Source organism: Mesoplodon bidens (assembly GCF_964165515.1).
Source record: "Mesoplodon bidens genome assembly, chromosome: 15".
Classification (NCBI taxonomy): domain Eukaryota; kingdom Metazoa; phylum Chordata; class Mammalia; order Artiodactyla; family Ziphiidae; genus Mesoplodon; species Mesoplodon bidens.
Genome location: NC_138171.1, coordinates 76,829,264 through 76,851,871, shown reverse-complemented (window position 1 = coordinate 76,851,871; position 22,608 = coordinate 76,829,264). Strand labels below are relative to the sequence as shown.

Below are 22,608 nucleotides of genomic sequence, written 5' to 3'. Positions count from 1 at the left end.
AACAAACAAACGAACCTGTAAAGTGAAAGAAGACAGCATTAGATAATAAGCTTGTTTGTGACTGAATCCCACGGGCCCAGCCCAGTGCCTGCCATCCAGTAAGCATTCAGTGATCACCTAGTGAGCAAAAGATGAAGAGAATCCATAAAGGGCCTCGCTTAGAGGAAGGGGTGAACAGTGTACGCTTAGCTCTTCCAGGAGGCCCGGCCACGGCACCTGGAAGAGCCTCCAGTCCCTGAAGCAGCTCAGTTACTTTATCTGTAAATTGGAATAAATGAGGTCTGACCAAACAGGCCTAACGACCAGTCCCTCCAGGTTGGAGGATTAATTCAGGCTGAGCTGGTGCACCAATCTTGGCCACCTTCTGACGCTCATTACTTATCAGCTCTCAGAAAGAAGAGTTGAATACCTTTTTGAAGATGGGTGTATTTCGCCTGTAAGTAAGTTATTCTAATTCAAGTGCAGTAAAGCCTTTATATACGATGAGATGAAAAGAAATAGGACATGAACCTCCCCCCACAACCCAAGAAAAGAGAAGAGGCAGAAAGAAAACTCTCCAATCCACCAGAATGGCCAAACTGAAAAAGGCCAAGAGTACCAAGTGTTGGCAATAATGTGGGCAAATGGGAATTCTCATGCACTGCTGGTGGAAGTATGAAATGGTACAGCTTCCTTCAGCATCTAAAGCTGAACTTAAGCATAAACACACAGAACATTAATAGCACTTTTCACAAAAGTCCCAAACTGGAACCAATGTAAATACCCAACAAAAGTAGAATTTTTTTTTTTTTTTTTTTTTTTTTCCTGTGGTACACGGGCCTCTCACTGCTGTGGCCTCTCCTGCTGCAGAGCACAGGCTCCGGACGCGCAAGCCCAGCGGCCATGGCTCACAGGCCCAGCTGCTCCGCGGCATGTGGGATCCCCCAGGGCCGGGGCACAAACCCATGTCCTCTGCATCAGCAGGCAGACTCTCAACCACTGCGCCACCAGGGAAGCCCAAAAGTAGAATTTTTATTTGAAAAAAAGGGAGGAGGTAATAGTCACACAGTGCAATCCTACTCTGCCCCTAAAAGTGAATAAGCTACAACTAGAGGCAATATCAGAACTGAATCTCACAAACATGATGTTAAGTGAAAGAAGCCTGGTCCAAAGGAGTGCATTCCATCTGTGATGATGGAGGCATTACTATTCACCTTACAGGGTGGCAATGGAATTTCAGGTGGCTCACAGGAAGTACCAGCATAGTTCCTTCCTTCCTTCCTTCCAGCCCCCCTCCAGGTATAAACTACTCTCCTCATGACTCTCCTGAAATAATCAAGTAAAATCGTCCGGTTAACAGAGTCCAGTACTTGGTGGAAGAATCAGAAGTGAAAGGCCCACCAAAGATTGGTGAGGGTTCCCAGGTTCTAAAACAACCTCAGAAAATTGCTAACTCTTAAAGACAGTATTTTATTCATGAAATTGGAAGGTCGAGGAGTTAAAAGAGGTGGTCTCCAGGCCCACTGGATCCTCCAAAGACTATCATTATGATTGTTTTGAAATAACTTGTACATAAAGAACACAATTAGAGTTTCCAGTTTTACATTCAAGTATCCTTCTGTCACCCTCGTAGAAAGATCCAGAACATCCGTGACCACAGACTCGCTGTTCTGTCTATACAAGCTACGGCTCTGACAACACAACCGCTTCAGTCACGGGGATTTCGAAATAACAGTGACATCTATGATGGGATAATCTCCAGATTTACTGAGATGAAATATATGTTTTCCTTACATACTTGAAGTGGGTTGCACTTTGGTCATGTGGCTTTCTTCTGCTTAAAGTGTCAAACAAAATACGCACACCACTGGCATTATTCTGAGTGCTTTCAAACAAATACTTCAGCCCTTAGGTCACCGAGAGAGTGGAAGTGATATCCACATCTGTTTATCTGTCCTACTGCTGGGGGAGGGGGATGGTACGAGAGGAGTCCTTAACGATTTGGGATTTACAAACACACAAAGAAAGGTGATTTTCAAAGTAACAATTTATCATGTGAGGCTTCCAAAGGGCTGACAACAGCAACAAAAATGCAATATCGAAGTCATTCTGCCTTTGCTGGTGGATCACACTTAATGCTTATAGTTCCAGGTGCTCAAGAGTCAGATGGCATGCTCACATTTTCAAAACTCTTTTCCCTGTACAAAATCTCCAGCGATAAAGTGTTATTAGTAGGAAGGCGCTAAATCTGAAGTCGACTAGGAAAGCTCGAGCTCGAGCTCAGGAAGCCTGGTATCTGGAGATACCACTTGAGTAATAACTAAATCCTGCTTGGTCAGCTGTCTCAGTAGGACACCCTCCCCTATAGAAAAATAAAGCAGTATAAGTCAAATTCTGACTGTTTTACTACGGACATTACTAGGAGAAATGAGTTTATTGAAATCCTTCCTCTTCTGTGCCCCACCCTCCTGGACAGGATTATGTTAAAGGCAATCATTCCTCAGCTGGTGTCTTGTTATGGTTTTAGTGGAAGACCCTGTCGAATGGCACCTATAAGAGAAATGGTAAGTTCGCCATGTGAAAGAGATTTGTACCTGCTTAGTTCAAATTCTACTGGCTGTCCGAAACCTTATTGTTTAAAGAGAAACTTGAAGAGAGAGAAGACACAAGAAGTATTTGTGTCAGTTCTTACGGCAAACTAGTTTTGATATGTAAACGAAGAAACTCACTGCTGTTGAAATATACTGAACTGAAATGCTTAGGGAGTTGTACTTCATGTATCCATAGATAATAGGCAGTGACAAAGACTACATTATCTTTGCTCTTCAATGAAACTGGCTTCACAGACTTGAGCAGGCTACTGAGATTCTGTATTCTCCAGGGTTAATGTAAAGCTCCACGACTCTCGAAAGCTAAATAGCAGCTTGGCAAAGAATCCAGGAGGCCCTCTGCTTCCCTTTCTTGGGCACCAGCTTGCAACACTGATGTTCTAAATGCCCAGAACCAGGGTCAGGGCCAGCCGGGGAAGAAGCAAAATGGAAATCATAAAGTGATATTCATCTGAAAACTACATGACAATGGTATTCCAAGATCCAGAGGCACTTATAAATCACACTTAAGGATGCCTGTTTCCTTTGAGCTACTGTGGGCCTCCTTAATTTGAAAAAACTGTCTGTAGCCACAGAAAGAGATTGGGGTTAGAGAGAGGACTGCTTTGTAGTGGGAGCACCTTTCCACCAGGAGTCTTCAGGTACATCTACTTCTAGAAATAATCTATATTTCTGCGTTGCTTAATGTCATGAGACATCCAGTACCAGCAGGAGGCCATCGTCTCCCATGGCCCCCAAGCAGCCCCAAAAGTCTCCCATCCCTGTGCCTCCCGCATTCCGTACTTTATAAAGAGCTGCTGCACTTCCGGCTACCTTTCTACAGACAACCTTGCAATGAAGCCCCAGATGATGACTTGTTACCACATGTACTTCCTTCTGTTCTTCACCAAAGAACATTAAGTATCCAAGAAAAAAAGGAGGCAGGGGTCAGTAATATTTGTGAGAGAAAGAAAGGGTGGTCCATATTTTAAGGACAGAGTTCTGCTACTATTTCATTTCACATTCTGTCTAAAATAAACTGTTCCAAGTGGCTTTATTAGAAATTCAGAGATTTCATGAATAGAAAGGAAAAAACAAACAAAAAAAATCAAGTATGAGTTGAACGTATTCCATCCTGGCTTAGCAAGGCAATAGATTAGTTTTAAGTAGTACTGTGCTCCAATGAGTAATACTTTTGAAGGGAGTGGTCGTTTATTTGGGTTGTTACATTTCACAGTCCCAAGACACTAAGAGCAAATATCCAACATGGAGTTTTTACTGTAAAACTATCCGGCTTCTCTTGTTTTCCAGGGGATTCCTGGCTAACATGACTTGAGCTTCCCCAAAACTGCCAAGGGGAAGCTGTGGTCCAGTGCATCATGGTGGGAAGCCCTCTCCCACGGCGACTAGGAGACCAGTTCATGGGGAGCCTGGGAAACTGCCTTGGGTCAGCCTGCTGAGCCCCTGGACAGCCGGGCAGGTAAGCACCCTTCACAGTGAGCTCCGCCCACTACTTCATGGCTCCCCTCCAGCAAAGCCTTCTCCCAAACCACAGGGCAGCCTCAGCAAGACATACTGTGTCCCACAACACTTCTCTCCCAGAGGTGACTGCCTCCTTAGTATCATCACGCACAAGCATGAAAAATTTCAAACACCCAGAAAGAGGAAAAACAGTGCCATGAACACCCAGAAGCCCACCATCTATACTCAGTAATGGTTAATATTGTATCATATTTCATACACCCACTTGCTATACCATTTCAGAGTAGACATCATGACGTTTTACTCCTAAATATGCAAGCACAGACTCCCAGACAATGACATTTTCCTATATCACAAAATACTACGATCATAACTGACATGACATTATTGCTCTAATAGACAGTCCATGTTCAAATGCTCAAAATGCCCCCAAAATGTATATCACTGACTTTCCTCCTGAACTAGAATCCAACCAAAGGTCATGCATTGCATCTGGTTATGTCTCTTACACCTAGAATAATAAAATAATCTCTTCCTTTTTTCCATAACTCTGACCTTTTAAAGAGATCAGGCTAGTTTTTCTGGAGAATGACCCCCATTCAGGGTTTGAACTTTAAAGAAAATATCTCAGTTGCCTAAATACAAATTTTCAACCTGCATGCTATTTTAGAATGCCAGTCATTTATTAATTTTGATGGCTTCTTTAGCTGCTGCAGGAAATTGCAGGTTCAGACTAAAGCTATAATTACAATTCCAAGTCTGAAACACACACGACTTGAAGATTCAGTCCTAAAGTTGATTTTGAAGAAACCAAATCTTAAATTTATAGACACTTCAATTTTCAGCAAAGGTACGCTTACCTAAGCAGGTGTGATAGTGGTCTCATATTGGTCTACATTTGTTTTAAGAAAGGGGACTTGGTGGCAATCAGATGACTATGGGCTGAACTAGAAGCAGCTCCATACTGTGCACCAGTTCAGACTTATGACTCTTTCCAGTCTGAGGTCATGAGTCAGTGCTCATTCACTAGCTGAAGACTTGGGTGCGATTTAATAAGACAGTAGGAAGGAAGGGTCTGATACCTATCAAGTATTGACAATGTCTCGGTGCTAGACTAGGCCAGGAGCACATAATATATTTAAAAGATGGGTAATATGTGTGTTTTAAAGCTATTTAGTTCAGGAGAAATGAAGTTATAACTCATGACTTCTGAAACTGTGCCTATTTGGAAAGTCATACCAGTCCTTATCAGACAGTCAAGGGTAGAGAAATCATAAGTTTGATGCCATCTCTTGAAACATAAAGGAAAAACTAAGTATAAGACACCGGCTTTGAAAAGCCTTTATGGAGCCCGTTGAAACATTTTGTAGGCCTAAGTGCGACCTTTACCATTGCTGATGTCAGTGGGGTTGTAGAAAGAAACTGTTCTGTGGGAACCAAAAAACAAGTGTCCTGTCCTAAGTTTAAGAAGACACACACAGGATCCCAGTCTAAGACCACAACTGGGAAACAATTTGGGTGGGTAAGTGGAATATTTGATCCTGGGCTAAAAGTTTCACTTATTACCCAAGACATTTAGAGACTCCAAAAAAGTTCCCTTGAGATAACATTTCATGTCTTTAAATAAGGACAGAACTGGACTCTGAGTCACAATAAAACTATGTCTATTTGATGCCAAAACAAATGGGCAAACTGGTTAGTTCCATTAAAAAAACAAACAAACAAAAAAAAACCTGTGAACAAAATAATTACTTGAGGACAAATTAACTTAGAAAAAAACAAATTTTCTACCTGTAACCTCACTGACTTTGTATGTAATACCACAGGCCACATGTGCTATTAATTTTATTATCTACAGGATCTATCAGAGATTGTTAACACTGAATGAGAAAGCTTCTCGGGGCGGACAAAAATGAAAATAAAACATACTGAGAAACTATCACTTTAGATTTCTTTCGCATACCACTTTCCCACTATTTTGTTTATAAAAATATGCCCTTAACGTTAAATACGAAAACCGTGATTAGATAACATTCAAGCACAGATGAAATGATATTCAAGACGATGGTCCCCACGGTAATCATGGGAATGATGTGATACTGAGTACTTATAAAACTCAAAGTTACCTATAAAATCCTTCACTCACATTTATATAACTATGCATAAAAGCAACACAGAGTTTTAACAAACCTTCTAAATGAGGTAGTTAGTTGTTTGAACTGCTGGTTGTTGAAGCAGGTCCCTCTGCAATAGCTGTCAAACTTCCTGTGCCCAAGACGAGGATGCCAGATGAAGCATGACCTCTGTGGGCTCCCTGTCTTACACAGGGCCCACTGCAGCTTCGACGACCATGTACACTGAGAAAAAGAGTTCTTGAACCATGGGATTTATTCCAACAGGATTGCACACTCACAGGACAAGAAAGATCTTTGAGAAGTCACCTATTCTACTTCCCGCTTATTAGGACCATATTTATTTATTTATTTATTTAACATCTTTATTGGAGTATAATTGCTTTACAATGTTGTGTTAGTTTCTGCTGTATAACAAAGTGAATCAGCTATATGTATACATATATCCCTATATCCCCTCCTTCTTGCGTCTCCCTCCCACCCTCCCTATCCCACCCCTCTAGGTGGTCACAAAGCACAGAGCTGATCTCCCTGTGCTATGCAGCTGCTTCCCACTAGCTATCTATGTTACATTTGGTAGTGTATATATGTCCATGCCTCTCTCACTTCGTCCCAGCTTACCCTTCTCCCTCCCCATGTCCTGAAGTCCATTCTCTACATCTGTGTCTTTATTCCTGTCCTGCCCCTAGGTTCATCAGAACCTTTTATTTTTTTAGATTCCATATATATGTGTTAGCATATGGTGTTTGTTTTTCTCTTTCTGACTTACTTCACTCTGTATGACAGACTCTAGGTCCATCCACCTCGCTACAAATAACTCAATTTCGTTTAAACCATATTTAAAAAACAGTACTGAAAGGCTGAATGAAAAATGCCACACCTATACATGTACAACTCAGTTCTTCCTTTACCACTTGAATTGAGGTTGTACACTTAAATGCTTAAGGGGCAAGACAGGTAACAGGAAAGGGCTGGGTTCTGACAGAGGTGAACTGGAGAAAGCACACACCTGGTTTAAAGGGGACAGCTGCTACTGAACTCCAGCCGTCAGCTGCTGCTGGAAACTCGGGTGCAGGGTACCAGATTTTAAGCCTTGCCAGAAAAGCTGGACAACTAAATTTTTATGTGAGATGTCCAAAATTTTAAATTAGCAATGAATTCAAATTTTTAAACTCTGCCGTGCAGTCCAAAATAATGCTTCTGAGGGCCACTTCAGCTTCGCACTGCCAGTTTGCAATCTCTAATCTGAATTGCTCACACTTTAGTTGAAGTTCATTCTCTTGTGTCCTGTCTTTGGCAGAGCTGAAGGAAAGCTGGCCACTACCACGTGCTTGGAGATAGGTATTCAGTTGCAATACAGTCATTTATTTTAAGCTAAATAAACCCTGGTCCTTAATCTCACGACACAGGATGTATTTATCTACGTTTAAATCATCTTTCTGACACTTCTAAGTCCTGACGGTAAAGATATACAGTTAAGGGTTTGACTCAAGGTGGGGGAAAAATGGAAAGATTATACTATTTTAGAAAACAATAATTGTATGAATGTGTGAGATCTGTATTTCAAAAAATCACAAAGTTTATATTAATTAAAAAAAAAAAAAGGACTTGAAAAGATTTGAGTAACATACCATGTTCTTGGTTGGAAGGGCTAACCGGTATAAAGATGTGAATTGTTCCCGTATTTATTTACTTAACAAACATACTGAGTGCCTGTTATGCACCAGACAATTCCAACCAAACTCACAATGAAAATGTTATTTTTGTGTGTGAAGGGAAGAGGCAGTTTGGAAGTTGCCAAAAAGAATTCTAAAAAAATAGTCTAAAAGAAGACTAAACTAGTAAAAATAGGGGAAAAATTGAAAACGAAAATATTTTTTTTCAAATTAAAGGTAATGTATACTTAATGTATTAAAAAAAAACTAAACAAAAACAAAAAGGAGACATAAAGAGAAGGTTAAATCATCAACCATCCAACCACCCAGAAATAGTCACTTTGTCACCTTGACTTTGATACCCTCCAGATTTTTCTCAAGATATATAATCACACATATATTCTTCTCTCTCTTTACAAAGATGGAGACATGATCTTTTAATGCTGCTTTATAATCTGATTTTTAAAAAAATCTCAATGTTGTGTGCATTGACTTTGTGTATGGTATCTGTGAGGAATCCACTTTCATTCTTACTCCAATGAATAACCAATAGAATAGTCAATAGAAAGTCCCTACTGATCTGAAATGCCAGCTCTGTCATACATAGACCTGAGTTATTTTACTCCATTGACTTATCAGTCAATGCACACTGTGCTAATTACCTGAGCTTTATTTATAATAAATCTTAATATCCAGGAGTGCACATTCTTCTCCTGGTCCCCAACACTGTTTCTAGTCTTCATCAGGATTACCTGGAGTTATTCTTGGCCCTCCATGCTGTCATAGAACATTAGTATTATTAGCTTGTCAAGCTGCATAAAAAAACCCTGTTGGGAGTCTGATTAGAAAAGGCCTTGAATCTATAGATCAAGGTGAAGAAAACTAACAACTTGATGATAATGAGACTTCCTATGCATTTAACATGGTAAATCTCCCAATTATTTTTAAGGACTTTTAAAATGTCTTTCAATAAAGTGTAACATTTTTCTATATAAATTTACTGCATACTTTATTAGGTTTATTATGAGGTACTTCCTATTTTTTTTATGTTGCCATTGTACATGTTAGCTCCTAAAAATTACATTTTCCAACTGTCTGCTATTGTAATTGATTTCTGTGTATGGACCTGCAGCTGAAAAACCTATGAAATTCTCTTATTAATTCTAATAATTAGTCTGCATATATCCTTTAGACTTTTCTATGTATTCATTTACCCCCAAAATGATCCTTTTGTTCTTTATTTCCAATATTTCATCTGTATTATCTTCCCTGTTTATTGTTTGGGCTGGAACCTCCAGTAATTACTGAATATTGTAGTAGGCATCTTTGTGGTGCTCTCAGTTGTAAAAGGAATGCTTTTAATGTTTCACCACTGAGAACAATATTTGCTGTAGACTTTTTTTTTTTTTTTTTCCCTTTTTTGCGGTACGCGGGCCTCTCACTGTTGTGGCCTCTCCCGTTGCGGAGCACAGGTTCCGGACGCGCAGGCTCAGCAGCCATGGCTCACAGGCCCAGCCGCTCCGCGGCATGTGGGATCCTCCCAGACCGGGGCATGAACCGGTGTCCCCTGCATCAGCAGGTGGACTCTCAACCACTGCGCCAGCAGGGAAGCCCTGCTGTAGACTTTTTATAGACGCAATCCTGATCTTTCCAAGAGTTTTTATCATGAATGACAGCTGCTTTTTCTGCATCTAGTTATCATATGCATTGTTCTCCTCTAACGTTTTAATATTGTAAATACTACTAACAGGCTTTCTAATGATGAACCAACTTAGCATGATGTCATGATTTTTTTCTACATTGCAAAATTTGGTTTGCTGACATTTAGTTTAGGATTTCTGCTTTTATGTTTGAATGAAATTGACTTGTAATTTTCCTCTCTTTTATTGTCCTTATCTGGTTTTAGTGTCAAATCATACTAACCTCATAAAATGAGTTGGAAATGTTAACTCTTATTCGATTATATAAAACTGGAATTATCTATTTCTTAAATTTTGAGGGAATTCCTTGGTAAAATATCCAGACCTGGTACTTTCTGAAGCAGTGGTCTAAATTGTTTAATTGAATCTATTCAGGTTTTCTCTTTATTCTTAGCTCAACTTTGCAGTTTATCTTTTTCTATGATTTTTTTTCCTTTCATCTAAGTTTTCAAATTTATTAGCATGAAGTTGTTCTTAATAGTCTTTAATTAGTCTTTTAATTTCCACTGACATCTAATTACACCTTTTTTTCATTACTAGTATTTCTACATCTAGTAATTCTGTTCGCCTTTTTCACCCTTGATTTTGACCACTTTTATTCTTGAAAATTTATTTAAAAATACTTAATTTGAGCTATTTAAAAAATCCTTTCTACTATACATTTCCTGTATAATTTCTTTATATTCTTTTATTTCTCTCCTCTATTTTCCTTGAGTTTATTAATTTGTTCTTTAACTTCTTAAGCTAGATGCTTAACATTCATTTTCAGCCTTTCTCCTTTTCTAATATAAGCTACAAATTGCTCTATGTAGGTGTGCCCTACAACTTCTGGAAAGTAGTCTTTTAATTATCATTCGCTTTAAATATTTTCTGATTTCAATTCAGATTTCCTTTCTGTCCCACATATTATGTACAACTATGATTTTTAATTTCCAAAAGTATCTCTTTGTTACTAATTTCTAAATTAGAGAATGTGATTTATCTTTTTAAAAAATTTTTATTTATTTATTTTTGGCTGCATTGAGTCTTCGTTGCTGCATGTGGGCTTTCTCTAGTTGTGGTGAGCAAGGGCTACTTTTCGTTGCGGTGCATGGGCTTCTCATTGTGGTGGCTTCTCTTGTTGTGGAGCACAGGCTCTAGGCGTGCGGGTTTCAGTAGTTGTGGCATGCGGGCTCAGTAGTTGTGGCTTGCAGGCTCTAGAGCACAGGCTCAGTAGTTGTGGCACACAGGCTTAGTTGCTCTGTGGCATGTGGGATCTTCCCAGACCAGGACACAAACCCGTGTTCCCTGCACTGGCAGGCAGATTCTTAAGTCCCTGTGCCAGCAGGGAAGTCCCCAGAATGTGATTTATCTTGCATGATCATATTCTGTGAAATTTTTTGAGGCTTGCTTAACAATCTAATGTGATCTAGTTTCGTAAATGTTCTCTGTATGTTTTGATAAATATGAGTATTCTCTGGATATATAATATGTCCACTGGTTCAAGCTTGTTATTTGTTTTGGTCAAATCTTTCATATCCTTCTTATCTTTTCATCTTTTTGATCAATTTATTAATGAGAATGGTGGGTTAAGATCTCTCTTTATGATGGTGCATTTATCCATTTCTTTTCAGTTCTGTCCATTTTGCATGATATTTTGGGGAACTGTATTATGTACACAGAGGTTTAGAATTTTTATTTGTTCAACATAAACTGAACCTTTACTCAATAGTCAGTGGTCTTCTTTAACTTGAGTAATGTTCTCTGCCTTAAATATTTTTTGATTTGATACTAATATACCTGCTCCAGCTTGCTTTTCAGTGGTATTTATCTAGTATACCCTTTTCCTTCCTCTTACTTTTGACTTTTCTGATCTCTTCTGTTTTAAGAATATCTCTTATAAATAGCATATGAATAAAATCTTTAACAATCTAGTCTTTAAAATATTTGACCACACTTATCAATAGATATGGATTAATAGCTATTATTTTTTTTATTTGCTTCACTTTCTCTCTGTTTGCTTTGTAAAGCTTCATTGCCATCTTGGATTGATTGATTTGTTTTTCCTCCCTTATTTCCATTTCCCTTCTTCCTTCTTGCAGTGTCACACTATAATTTTTCAAATGAACATTTAACCTAACAAGTCTAAAGCTAGTCTACCTTTTTACCTCCTTCCAAAAAGTCAAGACCTATGAATCACCCATGCCCCTCTTCCACTACATATCTGCCAATGCTTTCCCAGATTTTAGCTTTATCTTGATTTTTATAAATCCTATAAATTATTCACTTCTGTTGCTTTGTTGCACCCACATAGTAATCATTTTCTTTGTTCACATCTGACTGCTCCTCCGGCCTCTTTCCCGGGATCATGCCCTGCTTCCTAAAGAAGAGCCTTTGGAAGTCCTTATAATGACATTTTGTGAATAGCAAGCTTTTTCAGTTGTCTCTCTGTTTGAAATGCCTTTATTTCACCTTCAGTCTTGAAAAACAACTTCACAGAATATAGAATCCTAGGTTGACAATTATTTTTTTCTCAGGACTCTGAAAAAAATCATTCCAGTACCTTGGATTACATTTTTGCTGTTAATTAATTGATTGATTTTAAAAAGATGATCTGTCTTTTCCTTCTGGCAGCTTTTAAGACCTCTTTTAAGTCTTTGGCATTTGGGAATTTACTGCAATATATCTAAGATCTTTTGAAAAATTTATCCTGCTGGGATCTGCTGAGATTTCTTAAATCAGAGAATACATCCTTCACTCATTTTAGAAATTTGTCAGTCTTTTTCACTTTAATTCCCGCCTCCAATGCCTTTTTCACTGTTCTCCTAGAACTTTGATTTTTCTTGTGATGAATCCATTTTCTCTTTTCCTAATTTGCCGGGATCCTGTTGAAACTCTGACTGATGTGATATTGCCACATTCCATTCCAGAAAAAAAAAAATTCTAATTCACATTCCCACCAAGAGTATAACATCATGTCCATTTCCCCATATTCATACCAACATTGAGCAATCTGCCTTTAACTGCCTAATAGGTTAATGCTCATGGCTCATGGCTTTTTAATTTCCAGTTCTTTAACTGCAAGTAAGGACAAACTTTATTTCAGATACATTTGTATTTCTATATGTCCTTTGTTCATTTCTATTAGGGTGCAGAGCTTTTTTAAGTTTATTTTTTTCACTGATTTGTAAGCATAATTTTACAATAATTACATTAATCTTTTATCTGAAAATGTTTTCTTCCCATATTATCATTTATATTTTAACTTTGTTTATAGTGTTTTTTATTTTGCCAAAGTATTTTCCACTTTTATTTAGTAAAACACACATATTGTTCTGAAATTCTGACATAAAGCTTTTGCCCATGCCAAAAGACAACAAAATCACTTACATTATCATTTTCTTATAATATTTTTATCTTATGTTTAAATAAAAAATCACAAACTAGTGGCCTACGAAGGTGCACGTGGTGTTATAAAAGTTTTTGAATTAGTTACAAACATTTTAAGGATTGGGCAAGTTTACATGAAAATATGTATTTTCAGCTTTACTTGAAAAATCAGAATATGTAGCACATGGGCCTACATTTCCACAGTGGCACAGACTGGCTAAAATTGGTAGAAGCTACAGCAAGCCAAGTGGGGGAAGGTGAGGATTATTGGTCGTGATAGAACTAATGAGAAAGGGACACATTCAAGGGACACTTCAGAGACAGAAGCAGAGACAGGTTTGGTGGTCAACAAACAACATGCATAGAGAGGGCGAATTCCAACGACAGTGTTTCCAGCTTTGTTGACTTGGTGAATGGGGGCTTGCTAAGGAACAGGGAGGGTGGGGAGAATTGGTAAGACAATGAACCAAGCTTTAGACAGAAGGACCTATGAGATATCTGGGAACGGCTGTCTGGGAAGCAAATGGAAATAAGGTGTGGACTTCAGAGGAGAAGTGATGTCTGGAGATATATACTGAGGCAACTCTGACCAAAGGGAAAAGAGGTCCATGGTGGAGCATGCCAAGCAAGAAATGAAGCGGATGAGGGTCAGCAGAGAAAGAGGCGCCCACAGGAGTGGTCAGACGGGAAGAGGGATAACCATGGGAGTGAGGTCTCGGAAGTTAAGGGTAAAGAGAGTTTCAAGGTCAAATACATTAGTAAAGGTGGAAGTAGAAAACACTAGGAGTTGACAATTAAGAGGTGGTCGACGGCACTTCTGAGGTGGCTTCATGGTAGAAGAGTGAATGAGGGTGAGAAAGAGGGCACAAAGAGACGAACATCTGTTCCAGGAGCTCTGCAAGCAGGAGGCAGCACAGGAGTGTCAGGGGAAACTACTGAAGTAAAGGCAAACCGTCGTTTGTCCCTCTGGGACCACACTCCTGTTCCCGTTCCCCAGGCTCGTGCTGGCTTTCTGGACAGGCACTGTCTCACTGAGTTCTGTTAGGACCTTACCGTGGCTCTGTCCTTCGTGACATGCGGTCACTGCTTTCTCCTCCGTGTTGACGTAGTCTGTTTTCTGTTCTATGTTTGCTAGTCAGCATTTGTCTGTAACAAACATTCCTCTCAGGATTGTCACTGTCATTTGGGATTTGTATCCCATTTTACAAGGTGCTAGGTCCTTTTGCCATTTTTGATGCATTCACTCAAGCCATGGATGAAAACACCAAATATGCCCAAAGTTTATCATCAATCCTACTGTTTATTCTAGTTATTAAATAAACCACTGTGAAGTTCAAGTGACCACCTACTGGTCTAGAGTCTTTCCAACTCCCAAGCATGAGCTCCCTGCCCATATCTAAATCACTCGAGGAATTTGAATCTCCACTGCTAGGGTCTTTTACAAATGCATAGGATTCCTGTATCCCCCGCATCCGAGAACCCGATGTAGATCTGAGGTGGGTGCCAGAGAACTGTATTCTTTTTAAAAAGCTCCAGGGGATTCTGATGCACAGCTGAGGTTTGGAAGTCACTGCTCTAAATCTTATTTTGTTGATTTACTGGTCTGTTATAATGAAATTAGTAGCAAGAGTCTCGCTAGAGTAATGGTGGTACTTTACAGAGTTGTTGGAAGACAAAAACAAAATTCGAGTTCTGTAAGTGAATGTAAGAGAGAAATTACACGAGTTCCTTAAACACAAACAGATAGGCCTTTGGCAAGAATACTATAGCAACAGCGAAGAGGCATGGGGAGAAAGCTAATTTCTAAGGCACTCAAGGCTCAAACTACCAAGGCAATTGATGAGAAGCCAATGCATATTAGCTCTATTATTATCGCACCTCTGGAGGATTTCAAAGAACAGCTCTCATGCCTTCTTTGTTTTCTTCTCTCTCTCTTTTTTAACTGCCTGCTGATAAACTTTTTCACAGAAGAAAAAAAACAAAAACACACCACATGCTTTTCCTTTTCTTATCTTCCACAAGTCCTTAGAGTTCACATAAAATGTACATCATTTGGATGTGTAAAAAATTAAAGTGATAGGTATGCAATGACTTATGATCTTAATTAAGACGTTAAATCAGATCTCATATAGGCTCAGGTTAAAAAAGGAACCAGCTATGGATGCTATCGGCAAAGTTCAGAAGAATATGTAAAGGGGTCTTTAAAATTTTGTTTTGCTGACACAATATTTACTGATAATATAAATATCAAATGAACCAATCAAAAATACTGATTGATAAAAATATCATAAGAAACTCCATTTTCACCATATACACATTGTTCACATGAGATTATGAGATAAAACCAGGCATCACATGCTGCCCAGTGAGATGCAGTGGGAAGTACACCCCCTCCACCACAAAGGATTCTTGCACAAGAAGCAACAACAGGGGACCAGACCTCATCAAGCCGTCACTACCAGGTTACAGGAAATACAGGGCTGGAAGAGCATGTTAACATCACCATGCAGATACAGTCAAACCCAAACTGTGAGAAGTTCCAGAGGATACTTGACCCAGTTTCTTCAACAAGTAAACAGCAAGAAAAAAAAAAAAAAAACTGGGAGGGGTGTTCCCATAGGTTCAAAGAGATATTTATCTAAGGTAAAGAGAATCATCCAAATGCAATCAGGGTGTGGACCAACCTTGTTTGTATCCTGATTTGAACAATCCAACTATAAGAGAATTGAAGAGATATTCAGAGAACTCTGAAGACAGATTATATACCTGATGACATCAAGAATTCTTTTTTTTTCCTTAACGGCACTTTGATCATTTAAAAAAGCAAACAGGGGGCTTCCCTGGTGGCACAGTGGTTGGGAGTCCGCCTGCCGATGCAGGAGTCATGGGTTCGTGCCCCGGTCTGGGAGGGTCCCACATGCCGCGGAGCGGCTGGGTCCGTGAGCCATGGCCGCTGAGCCTGCGCGTCCGGAGCCTGTGCTCCGCAACCGGAGAGGCCCCGGAGGGGCCGCGGCAGTGAGAGGCCCGCGTACCGCAAAAAAAAAAAAAAAAAAAAAAAAAAAGCAAACAGGGTCTTCCCTGGTGGCGCAGTGGTTAGGAATCCGCCTGCCAATGAAGGGGACAAGGGTTCGATCCCTGGTTCAGGAGGATCCCACATGCTGCAGAACAGCTGGGCCCGTGCGCCACAACTACTGAGCCTGCGCTCTAGAGCCCGCGCACCTACAGGCGGTGTTCCAAGACAAGAGAGGCCACCGCAATGAGAGGCCCACGCACGGCAATGAAGAGTAGACCCCGCTCACCCCAACTAAAAAGAAAGCCCATGCACAGCAACGAAGACCCAACGCAGCCAAAAGTAAATTAATTAAAAAACAAACAAACAAACAATCTCATCTTTTAGAGCTGTGCATATTGAATCATTTGTGTGTAAAACAATACGATATTCAGCATTTACTTTAAAAAAATTGGGGGGAGGGGGCAGGAAAAAGCATACATGAAATAACATTGGCTACGTGTTAAAAATGTGATACTGGCTGATGCATAAGTGGGGGTTCGTTGTATGATTCTATTGTTGTGCCTATTTGAACTTTCTAAGTTACAAAATGAAAGTGAAGATTCTTTTAAAGAAGGCTTAATTTTTAAAAAGAAACACCATCATTTGATGAAAATATTCAAGAATCTTAAAAAAGGATGCACTTTTCTTCTTTTAAATATTTGTGTTTTAAAGAAAGTCCTTCGTCCAAAGTCTCCAGAACATAAATCTTGGTTAAAGCTTCATTTTCTAGGTAATGTGCTAACTTTGGAAATAAGATTTTATAAAGAATGCAAAAGTATTCTTTATTACGTTGGTGAAATTTAGTCATAATCTTTAGAATCATCTTTTCTGAGGAGAGAACGATTACAAGGCAACCTAAGCAAAAATGGTCCAACAGGTGATGGTAAAGCTCTTATCTTCCTGAAGCCTCAATAAGCACACTACTAGACTTACAACAGGAATCGTAACGTCACCTCGAGATTCTTTAACTATTAGCAGTCCAAATTGAAAAAATAACTGATTACAGATATAGTTATAGGGATAGGTATAGACACAAAGACATATCTTTTGCAGACTCTAGCCACATTACCAACCTGTTAAGTATGGAGTAAAAAGGGCACCAGTATTAAAAAATACAGCTTTGCAGTAAAAAGAGCACATTGCTAAAAACTGAATCTGAGGAATCTGGCAGTCTGAGATAAAGGAGACCTTCCCACTAAAAACACAGAATCCAGGTAAAGGAAAAAACGTGTTTAAATATTGATACATCGCTGAGCTTGAGACAAATGGAAATATCAAGGAATGGAGAAGGCAAGCGTAGAAAACCAATAGGCAGACACCCTAAGGGCCTCTGGAGAAGGTCAGACGAACCCAGGAGAGCACTAAAGCTGTGCCCTGACCATATCCCGGTTGCCACCCAGCCCTGGGAGGAGACACTGCTCCATCATTCCATGAAAACCCCACTCTCGCCGGACTTGTATATTTTTCTTTTGTTGAATGCTGAGAACTGATCATCCCCTGAGGCTCCACAAAGCCTCCCATAACATTTCATTATCCCAAACCTCCCAGCTTCCTGCCTAACCCTCCCACAGAACCACTTTCCTGCCCTGCCCTTTCTCTATCGCCACCTTCCAAATGCACACGTTTTCAAGGTCACGCTTGAACTCACTTGACTGAGATCTGAGATGTTTCCAGACACAGTTCTCCGCTCTCTTCATAGCAACTTTCTCTCTACCTTTAATTGGTTTTATTAGAAGTTCCACATGATAAGAGGCCTTTCCCCCTGGTATTGGAAGGTACTAGACACTCTGCAGGGCTTTGGAGTCTCAGACGGGGAGTCCTGGGGATCCCAGCAGTGTCCTGGGGTGGGTGTGAGTCTCAAAGCAATGGCCACCCAAGCAAGGGCATGAACACATGTGTTTCCTTCTGCCTCAAGCCATGTGCCGTCCCTCCCATGCCCCTCCCTGGCCTTGCGCTTCTCGCTGGTTTACTAGTTGTCTTCGTCCTTTCTCCGTGGCACACCTCTCCCACCAGCTCTACAGCGCCCAGGTTCTTCAAGAAGTTCTAGCCCCGCTCAGGGTTTTCCTCGACATGCCAGCCCCACCCATGCCTGCTGTCATCACCCCTCGCCCCTGGTCTTGCCCTGCGGTCCCAAGCTTATGTTCTGAGGGCCACCTCTTCCCTATCCACCTGTGCCTGCGCCCTCCACTCTGCTCATTTCCATCATTAAAACCCCTTCCCAGGGCATCGGAGCAAGACAATTTTTTTCTCTGCTCTCTTCTCAAAACACAGCTTTTCTAAAAAAAAAAAAAAAAACTTTACTGAGCTCAGGAAAAAGAAAAAATTCCTTAGAAATGGCAGTAAGGCCAACAGGGTTAAACGAGCTTGGGAATTCTCTGTTAGTTATATAACAGAAGTTAAACACGACAGTACATGTCACACTGATGATGAGCTGTCACAGAGTGGGCAGGCTGGCAGCACACTGGAGTTTTCCCATATTAGTGAGGCATTCTACTGAGTGGGATCTTACTCTTTCTGACCCTGAAAATGATCTCAGGAGAGGGGTTATAGGGATCAGTGTGAACAGGAAATATACATTCTTTTATTCTGTCAAAAGCTGGATGTTCCTCTAATAGTAATAACCAAACCAGAGGCATCCAACTCATGCTGCTCGTGCACCTACTACAGAGAAGAGACGGAAGAGTTGAAGGAGGACAGGGACAATGCAAGTGCTACAACAAAGACATGTGCGGGAACCGGGGATGCCAAGAAAGGGTGTGTCTAATTAAACAAGGGAGAGTAACAAACTCAACTGGGAGGAGAGAGATCCCCAAGGAAGGGAAATATCCAAGCAGAGTCTGGAAGCGTCAGGAGGATTCTGCTAAGAGGACTGAGAATCGGAGGGCATCACACCCATGTTCGTGTAAAACCACAGGCGACTCCTGTTGGCTCCTGGGAACCCTGGTAGAGTAGACTGAGACTTAGGGTTCAGAATAACAGAAGGAAAGGGAGAGATGAAGGATGAGGTTGGACAGATAAGCAAAGGTCAGACTTTAACCCACAGTCAACTTTTCAACCTAAAGTAAAGGATTTTAATGAGTTATTGAGACCCATGAGTGTCCCCAGTCATACCTTACAAATACCGTGAACTCACTAAGGCTTTTCCATTAATATGAAGACTTGACCATAACAAGAGTCATTTTTCTCTACATCGATTTAGTTAAAATGGAATAATTAGAGTTGATACATCTGTAAAAGATTTAATCTAAAACTCTAGAAATCCTTTGGCAGATTCAATAGTATTTAATTAATTCATTAAAAGTCAGGTGTTTATAACAATTTAAAAATGAAGTTTATACCAACTAAGTTGGTATAAAACAAGACTCTTGATCCTGACTAGTAAATGCCAGCATTAACCCTGCTGGGAAGATGAGAGAATAGTTCTGTTAAAAGAATGGGGGGATGATTTAAAATTTACTACAAAGCTACAGTAATTAAAATAGTGTGACACTGGCATAAGGACAGACGTGTAGAAATAGAATTGAGAGTCTAGAAATGAACCCTCTTATTTATTGTCAACTAATTTCCGACAAGTGTGCCAAGACAATTAAATGGGGATAGAATAGTCTTTTCGACAAGTGGTACTGGGATAACTGGATAGCCACATGTAAAAGAAAGAAGTTGAGCCCTTACCTCACATCAGATACAAAATTGATTCAAAATGGATCAATGACCTAAATGTAAAAGCTAAAACTATAAAAGTCTTAGAAAAAAACACAGATATTTGTAAATCTTTGTGGATTTTGATTATGTAATTGTTTCTTAGATGTGACACCAAAGGCACAAGCAACGAAAAGAAAAAAAATAGATAAATTGGACATTATCAAAATTTAAAACTTTAGTGTTTCAAAGGATACCATTAAGAAAGTGAAAAGACAATCCTTAGAAGAGAAGAAAAAGTTTGCAAACCATGTACCTGATAAGGGACTTGTACCTGAGATATGTAAGGAACTCCTACAACAACTCACTAATAAAAAGGCAACTCAATTTTAAAAATGGGCAAAGGATTTGAAGACATTTCTCCAGAGAAGGTACACAAATGGCTAATAAGTATTTGAATAGATGGAAAACATCATTAGCCATCAGGGAAATGGAAAAATCAAAACCACAATGAGATACCACTTCATACCCAGCAGGATGGCTATAATCAAAATGACAGATAATAACAAGTGTTGACAGGATGTGGAGAAAAAGGAAACCTCATGCACTTCTGGTGGGAATATAAAATGGTGCAGCCACTTTGGAAAACAGGCTAGAAGTTCCTCAATATACTAAACATAGAGGTATAAAATTATCCAGAAACTCCTTTCTTGGGTATATACTTGTAAGAAATTAAAATAAATATCCACTCAAAAACATATACAAATGTTCATAGCAGCATTATTCATAATAGCCAAATAGGAGAAACAGTCCAAATGTCTATCAACTGATGAATGGATAAATGAAATGTGACATATCCATACAATAGAGTATTATTTGACAGCAAAAAAGAAACAAAACACTACTGATAAATGCTACAACATGGATGAACCTTGAAAACATTATGCTAAATTTAAAAACTCAGTTACAAAAACAACGTATTGTGTGACTCCGTTTATATGAAATGTCCAAAATAGGCAAATTGATAGAAACAACACATAAATTGGTGGTTCCCTAGGCTGAGGGTAAGAAAAGTATTGGGGGAAAGTGGTTCCCCCAATACCTTGTGGGTATTGTAAAGGCTAGTGGATACAGGGCTTCTTTATAGAGTGACAAAAATGTTCTCAAATTTATTCTGGTGATGGTTACACAGCTTTGTGAATATATAAAAACCACTGAATCGTATGTGTTAAATGAGTAAATCATATGGTATGTGAATTACATCTCAAGAAAGTTATTATTCAAAAAAAAAAAAAAGGAGAACGGGATGAAATGTTCTTCAGCTAAATGGATGGGAACTGTCAGTATTTCTCATTCTTAAATCCCTAAATCAAGTAGGAAGAATGATGCTTTCCTCTGGCTGAAATGTCTGAGACTTTCCAAATGGGAAATAATGACTGGCTGACATGCTGGCCAATTCTAAAAGGCTACACAGAAACAATAGTCCATCGTTTTACTAGATTCAGCAAATGCATCGATGACCATCGGATGTGTGAATTCTATAGTTTTTCAACAGTAGGCCTCCTAGACCTACAGTTATCCTAATTAAATGTCATTGGTGTATTCTGGTCCATCAGAGTACCACATATTACTACAGGTCCCCAGAGCTTATTCAGCCTAATTTTCACTTTTCTAAAAGGCTAGAGAAAAAAGATTTAATAAGTTAGAACTGGAAAAAGGAAAAAAAGGTATGAAAAACCTCTTCACAAGAGGACTACTTCTAAAGTGTACACTTTTGTTATTAATTAGTATTTTACTAAAATAAGGATAAACTTACACAATGCAACAACCTTACAGTCTTCCAAAACTTCACATTACCTTGAAAGGAAGTCTAGAAGCTGTTTTATTTTCAAATATATCTTATACAGAAAGATTTGTTAAGCGTTTCAAAAATGTTTTCTATTTAAAAGAAACCTTTACGAGTCATTCTTGTAAATAATGAGCATTTCTTTTCCCCCAGGGGAATAATTCCTACTTCAGTGTTTCTAAGAATACACAGGGTTAAAACCGTGTAAAATAGATTTTCTCACAGTTGGGGGAGAGCAAAACACCGCAAATAGGAAACCAGACAGCTAGGAGGTCAAAACACTACACTTCCAGGTCAGACTTCTGGTTGCAATTAAGTAAAATTCCTGCAAATATTTGGAAGGAAATCATATTTTTGGTGTCTCCTTTCTGGCCTTGTAACTTTTTATTTTCCTTAGCAGCAGTTTATGTATCTATATTATTCATTAAAGACACTCAGAAACACACAAACATACACAATTACAGGCACATATGCACCAACCTATGACCTCAGAATTGCAATTCGATCTTGGCCTCAAAGTTAAAACTCGCATCTCTTCCCAGGCATTCATTTTTTTAGGTTTGAGATCGTGTGGACCTAGTCTGGGTTTTGCTTAATGTAGACATGGATGATTTTCTCAAGACATTCCACACAATAGGTTAAGCCAAGTTTCCCATTAGTGAAATAGTTCATGATCAAATATCTGAGATCCATTTGAAGCTGACTGGAGTTTAGACTCTAAGCAGTAACGGCACTGTGCTACAACAACAAATATAAACCAGCTCCACAATTAAGTGTAGCTGAGCAGGTATTAAACACGCCTCTACTCAACTCCCTGGGAATAGCCCAGGGGTTTGCAATGCTTCACAAATGCACACCTCCTTCAGAAAACGGTGGTGGATTCATTTAGAGGTGATATAAATGGCCACTGTACCAAAGGGAGCAGGTAGTCCCTGACCAGTTTATAGACGTTATTACAGTGAATATAAAATTGTTTTCATTATAGACAATTGCAGTGGTAAGATGAAAATACTAACTACAACAACCGTAATTTTAGATTCTCCACTTTTATCCTAAATAAAAGGGTGTCATGTTAGGGAATTTGAAAACGAAAGCGCTCCCGTTTTTAATCATCACTTGGGCTACTGGCCCCCAAATTCCCAAGATAACTAACTAGCAAATCCCAG

At 39.4% G+C, this 22,608-nt stretch overlaps 1 protein-coding gene across 1 annotated transcript in view; it reads right to left on the bottom strand.

Annotated features, from left to right (window-relative positions):
* The window catches only part of SLX4IP (SLX4 interacting protein), a 190,725-nt gene that overhangs the window by 27,873 nt on the left and 140,244 nt on the right, over positions 1 to 22,608 (bottom strand).